At 38.1% G+C, this 22664-nt stretch overlaps 1 non-coding gene across 1 annotated transcript; it reads right to left on the bottom strand.

Annotated features, from left to right (window-relative positions):
• Positions 1-20086: 20086 nt before the first annotated feature.
• Positions 20087-20198, bottom strand: LOC134381364 (U6 spliceosomal RNA). Its single transcript, XR_010023962.1, has one exon. It is a non-coding gene; the product is annotated as a U6 spliceosomal RNA (small nuclear RNA).
• Positions 20199-22664: the final 2466 nt, after the last annotated feature.

Genomic DNA, 22664 nt, shown 5'->3' with positions numbered 1-22664 from the left:
TTTTAAAGAATTTTATGAAACAGCTATCTTATCAAAAATTAACTATCTTTGAACTAACAGCCAATGCTTCTGTGTTCAAATTCATCTCATTTGCATAAGTAATATCAGTGCAACAGAGATATATGATGCCTGATAAAGAAAGGAGAAATGAGTGGCTGCAGTTTACCCCAGTTCTAGCACACGCTCCTGCTTCCAGTACTCTCTGGAACAGCAATGATCTAATCTATTCCAGTGAGAATACACTAAAGTCATCTGATGTGTGTTCTCTCAAGTTTCTTATCATTAACTCCAAACTTACCAGTTACCTTCTTTCTTTCCTCCCTCCTTCACCTTTCACAATTCCTCTTACTCTTCAAAAGTAATCTCCAAATTTATGGTCCTGATTTTTCCCACTCACATTCTTTTTAAAAATTTAAAAATTTTTTTTCATTTTTATTGATTATACATATTCATGGAGAATGAGCTGTCAGCACCTGCACCCAAGTTGTGCCAAGTTGTGAGCAAATCAATGCCATCAGCATGCCCACCACCTCAAATTGCAATTATTCTCAATGTCTCTCACCCAACCTCTCTGCATTGCCCTTCTCCCACCCTGTTATCCTGGCATCCCTAGGTCTGTTCTCTCCCTCTGCAAGTTCTAAGCTCATCCATGTTGTTGCAAATGGCAGAGTTTCATTCTTTATTTATGGCTGTGTAGTATGCCATTGTGTATATATACCGCATTTTCCTTATCCAGACACCTGTCAATGGACATTTAGGTTCACAGGTTATTCCCACCACTTTTTTCCTATTTGTTTAGCAATAATATCTTACATCTGTAATTTCCATTTCTTCATTATTATGCTTTTTCCTATCTGGCTATAAACATGGCATAAATAAGAACCAAATGAATTCTTTCCCTTGATCCAGTTATATCTTCAACTATTATCAAATGGCTCTTCATCCAGATTTCTCTAAAAGCAAGTCTATACCTTTGCTACTCAGAGCATTGTCTGAGGACCATGTGGCACCAGCATCACCCAAGAACTTGCTACAAGTGCAGAATTGCAGACTTGCTGAATCAGAATGTGCATTTTTAGCAAGGTCTCTAGGTGATACATGAAAGTTTGAGCAGCTCTGGTCTATACTGAGTCTGCTTCCACATTCCTTTACCTTACCCTGTCCTTTTGGAACCTAGACTGTAGTTCCTCACTATCACTTCCCTCAAATGGAAATGGCAATAGAAGTCAAACTTCCTAATGGACTCTGGATCAAGTAATAGTGTCCTTGACTCTCCATTACTAATCCTGCTCCCTTCTTCTTTACAATTCTCTTATTATGGCCTGTCAGAAACTATGTGGTGAAGGGATTTTCAAGATGGCGGTGGCTGCGGCGGTTGGCGCGGAGTAGCTGAGGTGGAAAAGGCGGCCACTGGGCCTCAGGCAGCCGGGAAACTTGTGGACCTTCCTCTTGCCATCTCTTAAGGGAGGACCGCTGCTGGTGGCCGGTTGTGGGGGCTGACCGCCACTTTGCCCTCGGCAGGAGAGGCTGCCTCATTTACAGGCAACAGCTTTGAAGTATGGAGCAGGAAAAGAACTGTTTCGTAGCTGCAAAAGCGAGTCTCTAAACAGGGAAGACGGCGCCAGGGCTGCTGTGGATGCAGACAGGATCCCGGAGGCTGGGGCTGCGCTGAAGGCGGCCAGCTGCCCTATTCAGGATTCGAGGTTTCAGGCTGGCATAAAAGAAGATTCCTGGGAGTGCCCGAGCCGTGCCGCGGAACCGAGTGGGCAGCCCGAGGCGGCAGGAACCAAGAACGGGGAAGGCGACAAACCAGAGGCAGAAAGTGAGTGCCCGACCTGACACAGCCCTGTGAGTGACCCATGGCCCGGCCCTGCTCGGGGGGGCTGACGCCCACCCAGCTTCCGCCTGCATCACAAGGCCACTCACCGCCCCTGGGCTGCCTCCATTTTAACAGGTGGTGGCAGCTCCACCTGGCTCGGCTCCTCACTGAGCCTTCCCACTTGCTTGCCCCGGCGTGGGGCTTCCTGGGGCCTGTGGGCTGCCCTCCCCTCCCACTCCCTCCGCTGTTCTCTGGCGGGGCTGGTGGCGTGGGGTGTCCCTGGCCAGTGTTGGGAGGGCAAAGAAGTACGGGCGGGGACGACTGTCACTCCACCACACCGTGGACTCCGGCCCCCAGTAAAATTCCTGTTACTGGAAGGCAGATAGCATCTCTGCGGCCACCAGTTCGGAAAAATGCCTAACCAATTTCTGGTTGGGAATAGTGTGGTAGGAGAGTTCCCACGTCCGCTCGAACGTTCCGGAGAGCTGATTGCAGGCAGGCGCTAGACTCGTTCCAGCCATGGAACAAGTCCACAGAAAGATCTACACAGTGCTACAAAGGCAACCAGAGTGACCGGTCGTCTGTGCCTAGCAGAAACCTGGTAGACTTCTGGGGCGAGGAGGTGCCGAGCAGGGTCTTGAAGGCCAAGCCGATAGATGAGGGTTGCAAAAGACACGTCCCAGCCCAGCTCAGTGCGCACAGGGTGGGGAGACGTGTGGCCAGGGAGGCGGAGACTTGACAGAAACCACACACCCTGTGGGGTCGCCACGGCACGATCCAACAGCCTGGGCCAGAGCACACGGAAGAGGGAGAAGTCCTGCACGGGAAACGAAAGCTCAACAGAGATCACACATCCTGTGGTATGTGATCCAGCAGCCCAGCAGAGTCCAAGCAGACCAGAAAGGCGGCTCCCCAGAGAGGCCCAAGACCCGAGGCAACCATACACACAAGGCACTAGAGGCCAACTGAGCAGTCACGGAGGTAGCCATACCAAATTGGCAACCAAAGCAACATCTTAGTTAGTCAATAGTCTCAAACTGGTGGACTGTGAAACCCCCTGCCACAATGAATAAACATCAAAAAAAAAGATACCAGAAATACAAAAAATCAAGAAAGCACACCACCAAAAGTTAACAAATCTCAAACTCTAGATCCTATAGAACAAGAAGCCCTTGAAATGACTGACAAGGAATTTCAAGTGATAATTCTAAGGAAACTGAATGAGATACAAGAAAACTCAGCTAGACATCATAATGAAATGAGGAAAAGTATACAGGACTTGAAAGAGGAAATGTACAAGGAAATCAATGTCCTGAAAAAAAATGTAGCAGAACTTGCTGAACGGAAGAAGTTATTCAGCGAAATAAAAAACACAACGGAGACTTTAACCAGCAGGCTTGTCGAAGTTGAAGAGAGAACCTCTGAACTTGAAGATGGGCTGTTTGAAATAACACAAGCAGACAAAAAGAAAGAAAAATGAATCAAGGACATTGAAGATAATCTGAGAGAGATATCAGACAACCTTAAGCGCTCAAATATTCCAGTCATGGGTATTCCAGAAGGGGAGGAAAATGGAGATTCCATTGAAAACATATTCAACAAAATAGCGGCAGAAAACTTCCCAAGTATAGGAAAAATCACAGATCTTCAGATCCAGGAAGCTCAACGATCTCCAAACGTATTCAACCCAAAAAGGCCTTCTCCAAGACATGTTATAGTCAAATTGGCAAAACTCAGAGATAAAGAGAGAATCTTAAAAGCTGCAAGAGAGAAGCGTCAAATCACCTATAAGGGAGCCCCAATCAGGCTAACATCAGACTTTTCATCACAAACCCTAAAAGCCAGAAAGGAATGGGATGATATATTCAAAATACTAAAAGACAAAGATTGCCAGCCAAGAATACTCTACCCTGCAAGGCTATCCTTCTGAAATGAAGGGCAAATAGTATATTTCTCAGACAAACAAAAACTGTGGGAGTTCACTTCCACACGACCACCCTTACAAGAAATCCTCAAGGGAGTACTGGGTTTGGTTGCTGAAAAATAACTACCACTGCCATAAAAACCCAAGAAAAATGAAAACCCACTAGTATAATAAAAATGGCATTCATGAAGAGACAACAATCAAACAAAAATGCTATCTACAACCTAAGGAACCAACAAACACAGAAACCAAACAGTAAATCAGAAAGCAAGGAACAAAAGACACCCAAACAACCAATAAAATGCTAGGATTAAGTCAACACCTTTCAATAACAACTCTTAATGTCAAAGCCTTAAATTCCCCCAATCAAAAGACACAGACTGGCTGACTGGATCAAAAAGGAGGACCCAACTATATGCTGCCTACAAGAGACCCACCTCACCCATAAAGATTCACATAGACTACGAGTGAAAGGATGGAAAAAGATTTACCATGCAAACAGAAAAGAAAAACGAGCTGGAGTAGCTATTCTTATATCTGACAAAATAGACTTTAAACTAAAAACCATAAAAAGAGACAATGAGGGACACTACTTAATGATAAAAGGACTGATGCATCAAGAAGACATAACAATCATAAATATGTACGCACCCAATGTTGGAGCAGCCATATTTATAAAACAAACTCTATTAGACCTGAAGAAGGAAATAGACACTAATACCACAATAGCAGGGGACCCGAACACCCCACTGTCAATATTGGACAGATCATCTAGGCAAAGAATCAGTAGAGAAACACAAGATCTAAACAATACTCTAGACCAATTGGAACTGGCAGATATCTACAGAACATTCCATCCAACAACCTCAGAATATTCATTCTTCTCATCAGCACATGGATCATTCTCCAGGACAGATCACATATTAAGTCACAAATCAAGTCTCAATAAATTCAAAAAAATTGGAATTATCCCATGTATCTTCTCAGACCACAATGGATTAAAACTAGAAATCAATAACAAAGGAAACTCTGGAAACTATACAAACACATGGAAATTAAACAGCATTCTACTTAATGACATACGGGTCCAAGAAGAAATCAAGCAGGAAATCAAAAAATTTATTGAAACTAATGAAAACAATGATACATCATACCAAAACCTGTGGGATACTGCAAAACCAGTGTTAAGGGGGAAATTTATTGGATTAAATGCTCACTTCAGAAGAATGGAAAGATGGCAAGTGAACAACCTAACACTTCACCTTAAAGAACTAGAAAAACAAGAACAATCCAAACCTAAAGTTAGCAGACGCAAAGAAATCATTAAGATCAGAGCAGAACTGAATGAAATTGAAACCGAAAAAACAATTCAAAAAATCAATGAATCAAAAAGTTGTTTTTTTGAAAAGATAAATAAAATTGACAAACCATTATCATGGCTAACAAAAATAAGAAGAGAGAAGATTCAAATAACAAAAATAAGAAATGAAAAAGGCGATATTACAACTGATTCATCTGAGGTACAAAGAATCATTTGAGACTACTGTAAACAACTATATGGAAACAAATTTGAAAATCTGCAGGAAATGGATCAATTTCTGGACACACACAAGCTCCCAAAACTGAACCATGAAGACGTAGAAAATCTGAACAGACCAAAAACAATAAAGGAGATTGAAGTTGTTATCAGAAGGCTCCCAACAAAGAAAAGCCCAGGACCAGATGGATTCACAGCAGAATTTTACCAAACATTCAAAGAGGAATTGACACCGATTCTTTACAAACTATTCCAAAAGATTGAAACAGACGCAAATCTCCCAAACTTTCTATGAAGCAAATATCATCCTGATACCAAAACCAGGTAAAGATATAACCAAAAAAGAAAACTACAGGCCAATATCCTTGATGAATATAGATGCAAAAATCCTCACTAAAATACTAGCAAACAGAATACAGCAACACATACGTAAAATTATTCACCATGATCAAGTGGGATTCATCCCAGGGATGCAAGGTTGGTTCAACATACGCAAATCAATAACTGGGATACACCATATTAATATACTCAAACACAAGGACCATATGATCATCTCTATAGATGCTGAAAAAGCATTTGATAAAGTTCCGCACTCATTCATGAGAAAGAGCCTGTATAAGTTAGTTATAGAGGGAAAGTATTTCAAAATAATTAAAGCCATATATGACAAACCCACTGCCAATATCATCCTGAATGGGGAAAAGCTGAAAGCTTTTCCTTTAAGAACAGGAACTAGACAAGGATGCCCACTCTCACCACTTCTATTCAACATAGTGTTGGAAGTACAAGCTAGAGCAATCAGAGAAGAGAAGGAAGTAAAGGGCATCCAGATTGGAAAAGATGAAGTCAAACTGTCCCTGTTTGCAGATGACATGATCCTATACATCGAACAGCCTAATACCTCTACAAAAAAACTCTTGGAATTGATAAATGATTTCAGCACAGTAGCAGGATACAAAATCAACACACAAAAATCAGTAGCATTTCTTTTCTCCAATAGTGAACATGCAGAAAGAGAAATCAAGAAAGCCTGCCCATTTACAATAGCCACCAAAAAAATAAAATACTTAGGAATTGAGTTAACCAAGGAGGTGAAAAATCTCTATCATGAGAACTACAAACCACTGCTGAGAGAAATTAGAGAGGATACAAGAAGATGGAAAGATATCCCATGCGCTTGGATTGGAAGAATCAACATAGTGAAAATGTCCACACTACCCAAAGTGATATACAAAATCAATGCAATATACCCATCAAAATTCCAAAGACATTTTTCTCAGAAATGGAAAGAAATATCCAGACATTTATATGGAATAACCAAAGACCACGCATAGCCAAAGCAATGCTGAGCAAAAAAAATAAAGCTGGAGGCATAACACTACCTGACTTTAAGCTATACTACAAAGCTATAATAACCAAAACAGTATGGTACTGGCATAAAAACAGACACACTGACCAATGGAATAGAATAGAGAATCCAGAAATCAACCCACATACTTACTGCCATCTGATCTTTGACAAAGGCACCAAGCCTATTCACTGGGGAACGGACTGCCTCTTCAGCAAATGGTGCTGGGATAACTGGATATCCATATGCAGGAGAATGAAACTAGATCCATACCTCTCACCGTATACTAAAATCAACTCAAAATGGATTAAGGATTTAAATATACACCCTGGAACAATAAAACTTCTTAAAGAAAACATAGGAGAAATACTTCAGGAAATAGGACTGGGCACAGACTTCATGAATACGACCCCAAAAGCATTGACAACGAAAGGAAAAATAAACAAATGGGATTATATCAAACTAAAAAGCTTCAGCACAGCAAAAGGAACAATTAACAGAGTTATAAGACAACCAACAGAGTGGGAGAAAATATTTGCGAAATATACATCTGACAAAGGATTAATATCCAGAATATAGAAGGAACTCAAACAACTTTACAAGAAAAAAACAAGCAACCCAAGTAAAAAATGGGTGAAAGAGCTAAGCAGGCATTTCTCTAAGAAAGACATACAAATGGCCAGCAGACATATCAAAAAATGCTCAACATCACTCAGCATCCAGGAAATGCAAATCAAAACCACACTGAGATACTATCTAACCTCAGTTAGGATGGCTAAAATCCAAAAGACTCTGAACGATAAATGCTGGCGAGGTTGCGGAGAAAAAGGAACTCTCATACATTGCTGGTGGGACTACAAAATGGTGCAGCCTCTATGGAAAACAGTATGGAGGTTCCTCAAACAATTGCAGATAGATCTACCATACGACGCAGCTATCCCACTCTTGGGAATATACCCAGAGGAATGGAAATCATCAAGTCGAAGGTATACCTGTTCCCCAATGTTCATCCCAGCACTCTTTACAATAGCCAAGAGTTGGAACCAGCCCAAATGTCCATCATCAGATGAGTGGATAGGGAAAATGTGGTATATCTACACAATGGAATACTACTCAGCTATAAAAACGAATGAAATACTGCCATTTGCAACAACATGGATGGACCTTGAGAGAATTATATTAAGTGAAACAAGTCAGGCACAGAAAGAGAAATACCACATGTTCTCACTTATTGGTGGGAGCTAAAAATTAATATATAAATTCACACAAAGACACACACACACACAAAAAAAAAAAAAAACAGGGGGGGGAGAAGATATAACAACCACAATTACTTGAAGTTGATACAAAAAGCAAACAGAAAGGACATTTTTCGGGGGGAGGGGCGGAGGGAGGGGGAGGGAGGTTTTAGTGATGGGGAGCAATAATCAGCCACAATGTATATCGACAAAATAAAATTTTTTTAAAAAAGAAAGAAACTATGTGGTGAAGTAGCAACATTTTATATAACATTAAATTATGCACATGTATGGCTGACCATATATGCTCATATTCATCTATGGTAAATAAAATTTAGCACTGCATGGGCAGGGACCTCAATCCTTAATGCCTTCCCAATATTGAGAAAGACAGAAAAAGCAGGAAAATTTTGCTAAACATCTCTCACAACTTTTGGTCCTGGAAGCTCACTTCAGTTCTTCCCATCTTTCTAATATCTGCTCTTCCTTTTGCTGAAGAATCATTTTATTGCACCACCCTCCATTATTTACACCTGCTTCTCTTTTCATCAGTGACCACTGTGCTTGCTGCCATTCTCATCCTTCATTCCCTCTTTACTCTATTCCTCTTCCTTATTTCCTGACTATCCACAGGTCTTACGGTATCTGAACAAAACTAATAATTCAGCTCCTTTAGTGGAACTCCCAATTTAATCTGTTGCTGACACTTGATAAGATATACAATTTATGGTGCTGCACCTGGGGCACCAATGCAGCAGCAGGGCCCGCCTCCACCTGAACAACCATTGGAGGGGATTGCAGGCCTCACCAAACCACCTCCCAGGCTGCCCAGGTGAGCATGGGCAAGACCCAAGCTGAGCCATGGCCGGGGACTGATGCACCTACAGGGCCTGCCTACACCCAAGTGAACCCCAGAAGAGCTCACAAGCCCCATCAAACCACTGCCAGGGACGTCCAGGTGAGCACAGGCAAGACCCAAGCTGCACCATGCCCACACAATCAACACAGCCCATAGTCCGACCCATGCTTGAGTGAGTACAGGAGAGGCTTGTAGGCCTCACCAAACCACCACCAGGGCTGTCCAGGTGAGAACACATAGGACCCAAGCAGCACTGCACCTGGGGACTGATGCAGCCTTCAGGATCCACCTATACCCAAGTGAAGACCAGAGAGGCTCACAGGCCCCACCAAACCACGGTGTGGGCCATCCAGGTGAGCGTGCACAGGACCCACTCACTGACTGAACAGAGCCAATGCAGCCCACCAATGCTCAACCGCATTGATAAAAGAGTCACCAGAAGAACCTACATACAGAGAAGGAAGTCTTCCCCCTCATAACCAACTCCAGAATGATAGAGGAATTAAGTGTTCTACCAGATGACCAAACATCAGCATAAAAACACTAGAACTACAAATAAACAAAAAGATATGACACCACCAAAGGAATATGGTAATTCTCAAGTACCGAACCCCATAGAGCAAGAAACCCTGGAGATGTCTGAAAAGGATTTCTGAGCACCGATTTTAAGAATACTCCAAGAAATAAGAGAATAATCAACTAGAGAACACAATGAAACAAGAAAAAATATCCAGGATATGATGGAGGAAATTTACAAATAGATTAATTAACAGAACTCCTGGAAATGGATTCTTTCAATGAAATAAAAAACAGAACAGAAAGCTTGAGCAGCAGGCTAGAGCAAGCAGAAGAAAGAAATTCAGAACTCAAAGATGGTCTTTCTGAAATAACCCAAGCAGACAGGAAAAAGAAAAAAGAATTTTTAAAAAAGAAGAAAATTTAAGAGAGCTAGCGGACAATCTCAAGCACACAAACATCCAAATCATGGGTATTCCAGAAGGGGACAAAAAAGGAAAAGGCATTTAAAACTTATTCAAGGAAGTAATAACAGAAAACTTCCCAGGTATAGGAAGGGATGAAGACCTTCAGATCCAAGAAGCCCAAAGATCCCCAAACATTTTCAATCCAAAAATTTCCTCTCCAAAACACCTGATAGGCAAACTGGCAAAACTCAAAGACAAAGAGAGAGTTCTAAAAGCAGCAAAAAAAAAAAAAGCATCAAGACAACTATCAAGACAACTCAAAATACTAAAAGAAAGAAATTGCCAGTGAAGAATTCTATACCCAAAAAGAGACAAAGAAGGCCATTATATAATGATGAAGGGATCTATCCAGTTAGAGGACATAACAGTCATAAACATGTATGTACCCAACAGTGGAGCACCTAGATATGTAGAGCAAACACTCTTAGACCTAAAAATAGACATAGACCCAAATACAATAATAGTGGGTGACCTGAACACCCCTCTCTCACCATTAGACAGATCTTTCAGGCAACAAATCAATAAAGAAACATAGGATTTAAACTATGCCTTAGACCAATTAGACCTGGCAGACATCTACAAAACATTTCACCCAACCACTAGAGAATATACATTCTTCTCATCAGCACATGGAACATTCTCCAGGATAGACCACATACTAGGTCACAAATCAAGTCTTAGCAAATTTAAAGAAATTGAAACCATCCCAAGTATCTTTTCAGATCACAATGGATTAAAACTGGAAATCAATAATAAGCAAAATTCTGGAAACTACTCAAGTGCATGGAGACTGAACAACAGACTCCTGAATGACCTATGGGTCCAAAGAGAAATTAAACAGGAAATCAAAAAGTTCTTGAAACTAATGAAAATAAAAATACATCATACTAAAACCTATGGGATACTGCAAAAGCAATACTAAGAGGGAAGTTTGTTGCAATAAATGCTTACATCAAAAGAATGAAAAGTTTTCAAATAAATGATCTAACACTGTACCTCAAAGAACTAGAAAAACAACAACAATCCAATCTCCAAAATAGTAGACAGGAAGAAAGAAACAAAATCAGGGCAGAACTAAATGAAATAGAGACCCCCAAAAAACAATACAAAAGATCAATGAAACAAAAAATTGACTTTTTGAGAAGATAAATAAAACAGATAAACCATTAGCTAGGATAATGAGAGAGAGACAGAGAGAGAAGATCCAAATAATAAAAATCAGAAATGAAAAGGGAGACATTACAACCAATACCACAGAAATATAAAGAATCACTAGAGATTATTATAAACAACTGTTCACCAACAAATATGAAAACCTGTAGGAAATGGATAAATTTCTGGACACATACAAACTGCTAAGACTGAATCAAGAAGAAACAGAGAACCTGAACAGACCAACAAGCAATGAGATTGAAGTAGTAATCAGAAATCTTCCAACAAAAAAAGCCCAGGACTGGATGGCCTTACGATTGAATTCTATTAAACCTCTGAAGAAGAACTAATACCATTTCTCTTCAAACTTTTCCATAAAATTAAAACAGAAGCCATTCTCCCAAACTCATTGTATGAGGCAGCATCACCCTGATACCAAAACCAGATAAAGATACAACAACAAAAAATACTACAGGACAATATCCTTGATGAACATAGATGCAAAAATCCTCAACAAAACGCTAGGAATCAGATTACAGCAACACATCAAGAAAATTATACACCATGATCAAGTGAGATTCATCCCAGGGATGCAAGGTTGGTTCAACATATGCAAGTCAAAAAATGTGATATACCACATTAACAAAACCAAGGACAAAAACCATATGATTATGTCAACTGATGGAGAAAAGCATTTGACAACATTTAACATCCCTTCATGATTAAGACTCTCAGCAAATTACGTATAGAAGGAATTATCTCAGTACAATAAAAGCCATTTATGACAAACCAATCACCAATATCATCCTGAATGGGGGAAAAGCTGAAAGTTTTTCCCTTACGAACAGGAACAAGACAAGGACGTCCACTCTCACCATTCCTGTTTAACATGGTATTGATAGTACTATCCAGAGCAATCAGGCAAGAGAAAGAAATAAAGGGCATCAAGACTGGAGAGGATGAGGTCATACTGTCCTTGTTTGCTGATGACATGATCTGATATACAGAAAAACCCATTGACTCTACCAATAAAACTCTTACAGCTTATTAACAGTTTCAGTAATGTTACATGATACAAAATCAACACCCCAAAATTAACAGCATTTTTATACTCTAATAACTAGCAGAAAATGAAATCAAGAAAGTAGGCCTATTTACAATAGTTGCCAAAAAAATAAAATACCTACGTATCAATTTAATCAAGGAGGTAAAAGATCTCTACACTGAGAACTACAAAAGACTACTGAAAGAAATTAAACAGGACACAAAAAATTGGAGAGACATACCATGCTCTTGGATGGGAAGAATTAACTTCGTGAAAATGTCCATTCTACCCAAAGCAATCTACAGATTCAATGAAATCACCATCAAAATACCAATGACATTCTTTACAGAAATAGAAAAAGCAATCCAAGCATTCATATGGAACAACAACAGACCCCGAATAGCCAAAGCACTAATCCAAAGAAAAAAAATAAAGCTGGAGGCATAACACTACCCAACTTCAAATTATATTACAAACTATTGTAACCAAAATGGTATGGTACTGGAATAAAAACAGACACTCAAATCAACGGAACAGAATAGAAAACCTGGGAATCAACCCACATACTTACAGCCAACTGATCTTTGACAAAGGCAGCAAGAACATACATTGGGGAAAAGACCGCCTCTTCAATAAATGGTCCTGGGAAAACTGGACAACCATATGTAGAAGAATGAAACTAGACCTGTACCTCTCACCACGTACCAAAATCAACTCAAAATGGATTAAAGACTTAAATATAAGACCTGAAACCATAAAATTACTAAAGGAAAATATAGGAGAAACACTTCAGGTAATAGGACTGGGCAAACACTTTATGAACAAGACTCTAAAAGCACAAGCAATGAGAGAAAAAATAAGTAAATGGGATTATATCAAACTAAAAAGCTTCTGCACAGCAAAGAAAACAATCAACAGAGTGGAAAGACAGCCTATGGAATGGGAGAAAATATTTGCAAACTATACATCTCATAAGGGATTGATATCCAGAATATACAAAGAACTCAAACAACTATTCAGTAAAAATACAACTAATCCAATGAAATAACAGGCAAAGAAGATGAATAGACATTTTTTAAAGGAAGACATACAGATGGCCAACAGGTACATGAAAAAATGCTCAGCATCACTAGTCATCAGAGATGCAAAATAAAAACCACTCTGAGATATCATGTCATCCCAAATACTGAGAATAACAAATGCCAGTGAGGTTGTGGGGAAAGGGGAACTCTTCTGCACTGTTGGTGGGACTGTAAACTAGCACATCTGTTAAGGAAAAAAGTATGGAGGTTTCTCAAACAACTACCGACAGAGTTACCATATTATCCAGCAATCCCACTGCTGGGTATATATCCAGAGGAATGGAAATCATCATGTCAAAGGAATACCTGCACTTTCATGTTCACTGCAGCTCTATTTACAATAGCCATAATATGGAACCAACCTAAGTGTCCACTGACAGATGACTGTATAAGGAAAATGTGGTATATATACACAATGGAATACTCCTCAGCAATAAAAAAGAACGAAATTATGCCATTTGCAGCAAGATGGATGAGTCTGGAGAAAATTATTTTAAGTGAAATAAGCCAGACAAAGAAACAGACATAGTGCATGTTCTCACTCATAATTGGCTGCCAGGAATGAAACGAGGTAGGGAGGGAGGGAGGGAAGGGGTTTAGGGAAGAAGGAAGGAATGAAGGAAAGAAAGAAAAGACTTCAACAATAAGTTGAACTTTCAGAAGGAGAGAATGAACCTAAGGATGCTAGAGATGGGTGATAGGGAAGGAGGGGATTTGGGAAGTGACAGGTTGGGCAAAGGGCGTAAAGAAATATCATGATTTGTAAGAATGAATATGCTAATAATAAATAAAAATTTAAAATAAAAACAGATATACAACTTATCACCATATCACTTCTTTTTCCTTGCTTCACATATAACAAGTGATTTTCTTTGGTTAGTAGGATGTATCAGTGCCCATGTTTTAAACTGTATTTCCTCACGAAGTCACTTGAAAGAATTAAGCATTCCTTCAAATGACTTCGTGAGGAAATACAGTTCTTACCTTCTACTTGTACATTTACCATATTTTTTCCTCTTTGATCTGCAGCCCCAGATGAATGACCAACATACTTCCATGGGAGATTCTCAGAGACACTGTTAAAATTAATATAAAAAATGAGTTGCATAAAGATTTCCTAATCATTTTCTAAGAAAATATCTGAATTTCCTATTTGAAAAGCCATTAGACTTAAAAGTAAGAGAAGCATGTTATTGAAAAGTAAAATATTTCAATGGAGAATCTCACATATGCTCTCTAGATCAAGTTTATCTTTTCTCCCCATATGGCTATTGACACTGACACTGTAAACCAAGCACGGGAAGCCAGAAGAAACAAATTCATAGACAAAATATTAACTTTTGTGCCTATTTCAACAAGGAACTAACTTCAAAATACCTCACTGTACTTTGCATTCCTCATCGAAAATAAGAGGACATTTTTTAGAAATATGTATAAAAAATTCTTTAATTAGTACATTTGATAAAGTTCAGCACTCATTCATGACAAAGACCCTTTATAAGTTAGGTATAGAGGAAAAGTATCTCAACATAATTAAAGCCATATATGCCAGACCCACTGCCAATATCATCCTGAATGGGGAAAAGCTGAAAGCTTTTCCTTTAAGAACAGGAACTAGACAAGGATGCCCACTCTCACCACTCCTATTCAACATAGTGTTGGAAGTACAAGCCAGAGGAATCAGAGAAGAGAAGGCAATAAAGGGCGTCCAGATTGGAAAAGATGAAGTCAAACTGTCCCTGTTTGCAGATGACATGATCCTATATATCGAACAGCCTAAAACTTCTACAAAAAAACTGCTGGACTTGATAAATGATTTCAGCACAGTAGCAGGATACAAAATCAACACACAAAAATCAGTAGCATTTCTTTTCTCCAATACTGAACATGCAGAACGAGAAATCAAGAAAGCCTGCCCATTTACAATAGCCACCAAAAAAATAATATACTTTGGAATTGAGTTAACCAAAGAGGTGAAAAATCTCTATAATGAGAACTACAAACCACTGCTGAGAGAAATTAGAGAGGATACAAGAAGATGGAAAGATATCCCATGCTCTTGGATTGGAAGAATCAACATAGTGAAAATGTCCATACTACCCAAAGTGATATACAAATTCAATGCAATCCCCATCAAAATTCCAAAGACATTTTTCTCAGAAATGGAAAAAACTATCCAGACATTTATATGGAACAACAAAAGACCACGCATAGCCAAAGCAATGCTGAGCAAAGAAAATAAAGCAGGAGGCATAACACTACCTGACTTTAAGCTATACTACAAAGCTATAATAACCAAAACAGTATGGTACTGGCATAAAAACAGACACACTGACCAATGGAATAGAATAGAGAATCCAGAAATCAACCCACACACTTACTGTCAGCTGATCTTTGACAAAGGCACCAAGCCTATTCAGTGGCGAAGGGACTGCCTCTTCAGCAAATGGTGCTGGGACAACTGGATATCCATATGCAGGAGAATGAAACTAGATCCATACCTCTCGCCGTATACTAAAATCAACTCAAAATGGATTAAGGATTTAAATATACACCCTGAAACAATAAAACTTCTTAAAGAAAACATAGGAGAAACACTTCAGGAAATAGGACTGGGCACAGACTTCATGAATACGACCCCAAAAGCACGGGCAACCAAAGGAAAAATAAACAAATGGGATTATATCAAACTAAAAAGCTTCTGCACAGCAAAAGAAACAATTAAAAGAGTTATAAGACAACCAACAGAGTGGGAGAAAATATTTGCAAAATATATATCTGACAAAGGATTAATATCCAGAATATATAAGGAACTCAAACAACTGTACAAGAAGAAAACAAGCAACCCAATTAAAAAATGGGCAAAGGAGCTGAGTAGGCATTTCTCTAAGGAAGATATACAAATGGCCAACAGACATATGAAAAAATGCTCGACATCACTCAGCATCCGGGAAATGCAAATCAAAACCACACTGAGATACCATCTAACCCCAGTTAGGATGGCTAAAATCCAAAAGACTCTGAACGATAAATGCTGGCAAGGTTGCGGAGAAAAAGGAACTCTCATACATTGTTGGTGGGACTGCAAAATGGTGCAGCCTCTATGGAAAATGGTATGGAGGTTCCTCAAACAACTGCAGATAGATCTACCATACGACCCAGCTATCCCACTGTTGGGAATATACCCAGAGGAATGGAAATCATCAAGTCGAAGGTATACCTGTTCCCCAATGTTCATCGCAGCACTCTTTACAATAGCCAAGAGTTGGAACCAGCCCAAATGTCCATCATCAGATGAGTGGATACGGAAAATGTGGTACATCTACACAATGGAATACTACTCAGCTATAAAAACGAATGAAATACTGCCATTTGCAACAACATGGATGGACCTTGAGAGAATTATATTAAGTGAAACAAGTCAGGCACAGAAAGAGAAATACCACATGTTCTCACTTATTGGTGGGAGCTAAAAATTAATATATAAATTCACACACACACACACACACACACACACACACAGACACACACACAAACCAAGAAGATATAACAACCACAATTATTTGAAGTTGATACGACAAGCAAACAGAAAGGACATTGTTGGGGGGGAGGGGGGGAGGGAGAAGGGAGGGAGGTTTTGGTGATGGGGAGCAATAATCAGCCACAATGGATATCGACAAAATAAAATTTAAAAAAAAAAAAAAGCAAAAAAAAAAAAAAAGAATCTTGATGATTGACAGTATGTTCTATAATATGAAAGTTTCCATAGAGGAAATGAAAACATCACACAGCCAATTATCTCCAATTCAGCAGGGTTTAATTCCTTTTTATAATCGTTATGCATCAATCAGGTAACTGGGATAATTTTAGAAAAACATATAATCACCATATATAGTATAATAACGTATGGCGGATCATAACATTCCTTCTATTTCTTTGTAATCTTTTTCTTAATTTTTCATCAAACTGAAAACATGTTTCATATATTAAAGGCAATTCTTGACAAAATAAGTCAAAAAAATTGCATCCAAAATGTAGGATAAGTTATCCATTCCATCCCCAAAATACTGTATTTGATCATTAAGGATAATAAGGCTTTTAACTTATTGTGGGTAGGAGGAAGTGAGTTATCACACATATAAATGGTTAAGTATTGTAATCCAACTGATCACATATTCCAGTTAAAACACAGACCACCAGCTTTGAAGAAATATAATATCATAAAGGCACTTCCCATTAAAACTATACCAGATAAATTTAACTTGTATTTGACAATCCAGAGGGATCCTTTCTGTTTTTAAAATCTTGGCAGACTGTTATCAGTAACACTGGGGTACAGACAGAAAGAAGCTTATCATAAGAAACTAATAGAATACCAGATAAACCTTAGGATAGGCAGTCATATACCTTCAAAGGAAATAATACACATTTATCAAACATGCACATGCTAGAAATGTATTCTAATAATAGTAGTTTCCAAGACAATTTTCCTTAGGGATGAAATTCAAAAGTCCACTGCAACCTTCTGAATTTTCTGTCTACTGAAAAGAAATGTGAAGAAAAGCTGCCTTTCCAGCCTTTGCATATTGTCTTGTGAGAACACGACATTTGGAACTGTTGCTAATTTAGCCAACCATGAAAGGAGGTGCAAACAAAACACTACCAACAGCACATCTGAAAAAGAGATAAGTGGGGTCCTGATGATATCACTGAACCACCAACACAACTCTGGTTCTTATTGTTTTAGCCACTGTTAGTTGAGTTATCCAGCATTTGCATCCAAAAGAATTCTAAAGTGATAAATTTCCCATGGCCTACAGAATAAGATCTACTCATTTCTGTAGTATTACAGTTTTTCATAAGCTTGATTTAGCTAGGTATTCACCTCATTCCCAACCACTTGAATAGTCACATTTTAGCACCAGCAAAATTGAACTGCTCATAAACCCTACAGAGCGCACTCATGTGTCTTAGCTTCCGTACTTCCTATTGCTTCTGCCAAACATATACTCTCATTAGATGTTTCTTCTGCCAGACACCATCCTTCTGCTCCTATACCTGGCAAACTCCTACTCAATCTGCATGCTGACCTTAAATCCTCCCATTTGTTAAGTGGGCAAGTGAATAAATGCATTAAAAGGTTTTCTTTGAAAATTCTGTTGAAGAAACAGAAAACTAAATAGGGACAGCTCTATTCTATAATGAGGACCTTAAGCATATCATCTATATCTATTCCATCCCCTGCAGCTTGCAAAACCTAACATACAGAAGTTCTTCGACAAATGTCCACTCAACTAAAAGTGTCCTCATACAGCTCACATTCTACAATGCATGAGATGTCCCACCTGGGGAGCATATAGCATTTTTATTACTGCAAAATATTTTTGTACTTTTATGATAATTTGTTGAGGGCATAGTTGGGCTATTTGAATATTTATTTTGATAATCTTTTGGCTAAAGGTAACAGGGTATCTTGTTTTAACAAAATTACTGCTTATCATGACAATCACCTCACAGATAGAAGAAAATACCTTCTTCTAACAAAGTCAATAAATCTAATGTGGTTTCAACCTATGAAGAATGAACTTGATAATAGCGAGATTTTGTTGGTATAAGAATATGTAACATGACCTATGCTTGTCAAGGAGGAATTGCTTTTCTGGCTTCTCTACTCAGGAGCTATCTTTAAAAAACAGTCTCCTATTGGTATCAGTGCACACTGGCTGAGTTTTGCAGTTCTCATTTCCATTTGTTTAAGGTACCCAGAAAGGTATTGTTTAGTTCCCAGTTTTAAAGATAGTTACTTTTTTGGTGACACAAATCACCATGTATTGATTAATATTCCTTTACAACATGCAATCCATTTACTGTAAAAATTAAATAGAAGATCCATTTTTATAACAATTAGTTTGTTATAATGATACATACAACTTACTAACTTAAAAATATTTTTTCTTATTTATACAATATCATAGATTTTAGGAGCCATAATTAAATAAATAAGTTTTTTCAAACAATACAGTTTCAGGTTGTAAATTACCTGTAATTAACTTCTTAAATTATTCTAAACACTAGATTGAGAAAACATTTAAGAAAAAATATACATGCAATTTACACATTTCATTTTTTTAACTGCTCTTTTGTGATCAGTACTACCGACTTCATACTTCTTTTTTAAATCTATGGCACAACCACTAAGAGTAATTCACTATCAGAAATCTTACCTGGATTGTTAGTTAGCGAAGAATCTGTAGGTGTCTTTTGCTCTGTATATTTGAACAATAGCTGGAGATTGCTATGTATGAGAAGACATGATAAATAAAATCACTATTTTAATATTGATAGAAAAAAACACTTACAAAATATACTTGGAGAGTATTTCAGACAATATAAGAGCTAATGCCAGACCTTCAATTATGCCATACACTTCAAATTTGTAAGCTCTACAAACTTTTAATTAAGCTTGTAATTAAAGAACAGTAAAGCGGGAACACTCATGAATTAAGGGCAGTCTAGCTCAGTAAATTAAATAGAGCTAGCTTGGCATAATGGAAAGTACCCTGAACTCAGAGGTCGTCCTAGCTCTGTAACCAACAGAAATTTATTCTTGGACAAGTCCCTACCCTTATACTCAAAGCTACTTCTAAAAAACAAAAATTTTACTACATTATTTCACTTGGTAGTTATAAACATTTAATGATATAATATTTTTAAAAACCTCAGAGAAACAGTGAAGCAATGAAATGATTTGTTCTTAAACTTTATTGCTGAAACTATTTTGGAATCCCCAATAAAACTCAAAGTGTGCGTTTTTGTAGATTCTAATATCCAAATGTTGTTGTTTTTGGAAAATGTCAGTAAGTCCTAATTGGGGGTATTAGCTGTTCTCTACTTTGTGGCTTATAATTTGGGGCATCTCAGCTATTTTATAATTTGTAATTGAATTTATTGATAAATATATTGTCTCATTTAACTTGATAACGAAATTGTCCCTGATCGGTGAGCCAATCAATGTTGGATGTCACTCATTTTCTTTGACTCATACACTGTTTCCTTGGAGCTAGTCAGGAAACAGTCAAATAACCTTCCAGGGACTGCACAAAATATGGAATGATTCATCAACTTGCGTGTCATCCTTGCAAAGGGACCAGGATAATCTTCTCCGTATGGTTCCAACTTTAGTATATGTGCTGCTGACATGACCCAAGCACAAAACCCTACTTTCACGCATGGATACTGAAGAGACATGAATGGGGCCTTGCTCGCTCAAACCCAACTAACCTACTTTAAATTCAGAGAAGTCTCTTGAATGCCTTCCTTGTGAGGCAGAATTTGAAAATATTTTGAAAACTGAAGGTAGAGATGCAAGTAGCTTGACAGGTTTTCATTATTATTGAAATCAGATCACTTGAGGAACCAACAGTAAGCTGACACCCACTACTCCATAGAAGCACAATATGGGACCATCTACACCCTAGGAAAATGTACTACACAGGATACAAAGGGTCTTTGGGGTACATGTTCGGTAGCAAATAAGAAAAGAAATTCTGTTCTCTTCCTGCAATGTCATTTCAACTTCTCTGACACTTTAGAACAACCCCAACTAAATATCTGCTAGGAGAAAAGACAAACAAGGGCCTCAAAGGATAACCCACTGAGAAGATCTAGGCTAAGACATGGGCTCCAAGTAAGGCTTGGAGTGTTGGGGGAAGGGTCCCTCTACTTAGTATGCATGTGGCTAAAGCTAGGAATCCCAACTGCCAAAATAGACAGCTGGTGCTTTGGGAACAATGGCTGAGAACTCGAGCATATATATGGTAACTTAAAAAAAGTGTAACTCTGAAGTCTACGTATGGGTCACCATGAAGAGTGAGGGATCTGCATAAGTTAGGGTATCCTGGTGGCAAAGGGCAATCATTACGGAACTACAGGACTAGTTTCAACAGTAACACTGAAGCAACAGAATCAACAGGAGGAAGAGAATGATCAGAATACGTCCCCTTTTCCCTCTTTGTCTGACTTGTGAAAGTGGATTGTTTTCCTTGGACTTAGAGGACCACTTAGGTTCTTGGAAAATTCAAGGAGGTGAGAATAGGAGATAGCTCCCAGTGAAAAGTACAAGATTCTCTGCTAAATTGTACATTTCAAGACCCAAATAACTAATTAGAAAAATCAAAGATGTGACAAATTTTACCACATGCACAAAAGTTATACTTGGAATGAAATGCATAATCTTGGAATCCCTAAAGATAAATGTCTTTAAAATCCTGAGAAAAAGAATCCTGTACCCATTGCTACTTCTAACTAGTCTAGCCTTTTGCTTGGCTTCTGGCTGGTGAAATAGACTAATTCATTACTTTTCCCAAACTAGCTGAACCAAATTATGAAATCTCACCAGATGTATAAGATGTAATAGTTATAATTACTTTAAACTTCAATTTAGCATTTTAATGCAAACACTTACCCATAACAACCACTAGCAAGAGCATATTCTTCTGCAGTCCTTCCAAAGATATCTTCAGAAAAGGCATCAATACCTTGCTCAAGAAGAAGCCTGACTGTATTTGTTGATCTATAGTTTACAGCAAACATGAGGGCTGTTCTAAAAGAGCAGAGAGAGAACTTCACCCATAGGAACTTTAATACATTTACTTAAACAGCTCATTTGACATACTTTACCAGTTGAATGACATGCTGGTCTGTATAGACTTGACCACTTACAGGTACTAACAGACATAAGCATGTTGGGTACTAATCTTTGTAAATCACCTCCAAGGATGAACAGAAGGGACAAAAAGGAAGTCTTTTTCTCCAGTGGGGTATTACACAGTAGAAGGTGCTAATTTAAGTCCTTTAGTGGACAACAATTTATACTGAGGTCACTTATCTGAACTAAGTAATGAATTCTCCATTTCCTCCCTAGTCTCATATAATATATCGTAACGCAAAGTCATCTAGGGGTCAGATAACTAAGAGCTATTTAAAGGCTTAACAAAAATAATATCAATAATAATGATAATAATAATACTCATAATAGTTTCACTTAATGATACTAATAAGCATTGCTAGGCACTGAATTATATGCTATATATATAATTTTACTGACACATTACCACTCCTGAAGGATATGTTATTCTCTTTTTCATATCAGGGAACATACTTGGTGATAAGTACTGTTCCTGAGGTCAAACCCTAGCAAGTGGAAAAGCTAGGAATTAAATTCAGTCTCATGTGACTCAATAAGCCTATCTCTTTCCTCTTTATCACCTACGTATGACTTGTTTTCAATAAAGAAAAAATTTATCCAATTAAAGCTATCTTTCTTCCCTCTGCCATACTAATTAAAAATAAAAACATCAAAATACACTAGAAATGAAAAAAAAAAAAAAAAAACCTGATGGACACACAATATCTGGTAACAGCAATTAATAGTGGCTTAAGGATAATCTAACATCAATATTCTTCAAGGAAAGCAATTTAAGAGTCATGCAAAAGGGCAAATTATTTTCAACTCTTACTTATGTTTAATCACCATTTTAAAGGGAAAGAGTATAAGGATCAGTCTTCAGAAAATACTATAAAATGGTTAAGAAGTTCAGTAGTGAGTCAGGTTAATTGAAAAGTTAACGTCCAAACTTTATGAAGATAATAAAACTAATATGAAACCCTTTAGCTAA

This window comes from Cynocephalus volans, chromosome 6 (genome assembly GCF_027409185.1).
Source record: "Cynocephalus volans isolate mCynVol1 chromosome 6, mCynVol1.pri, whole genome shotgun sequence".
Lineage (NCBI taxonomy): Eukaryota > Metazoa > Chordata > Mammalia > Dermoptera > Cynocephalidae > Cynocephalus > Cynocephalus volans.
Note: the sequence above shows the minus strand (reverse complement) of the source record. Positions and strands in the feature narration are given on the sequence as shown.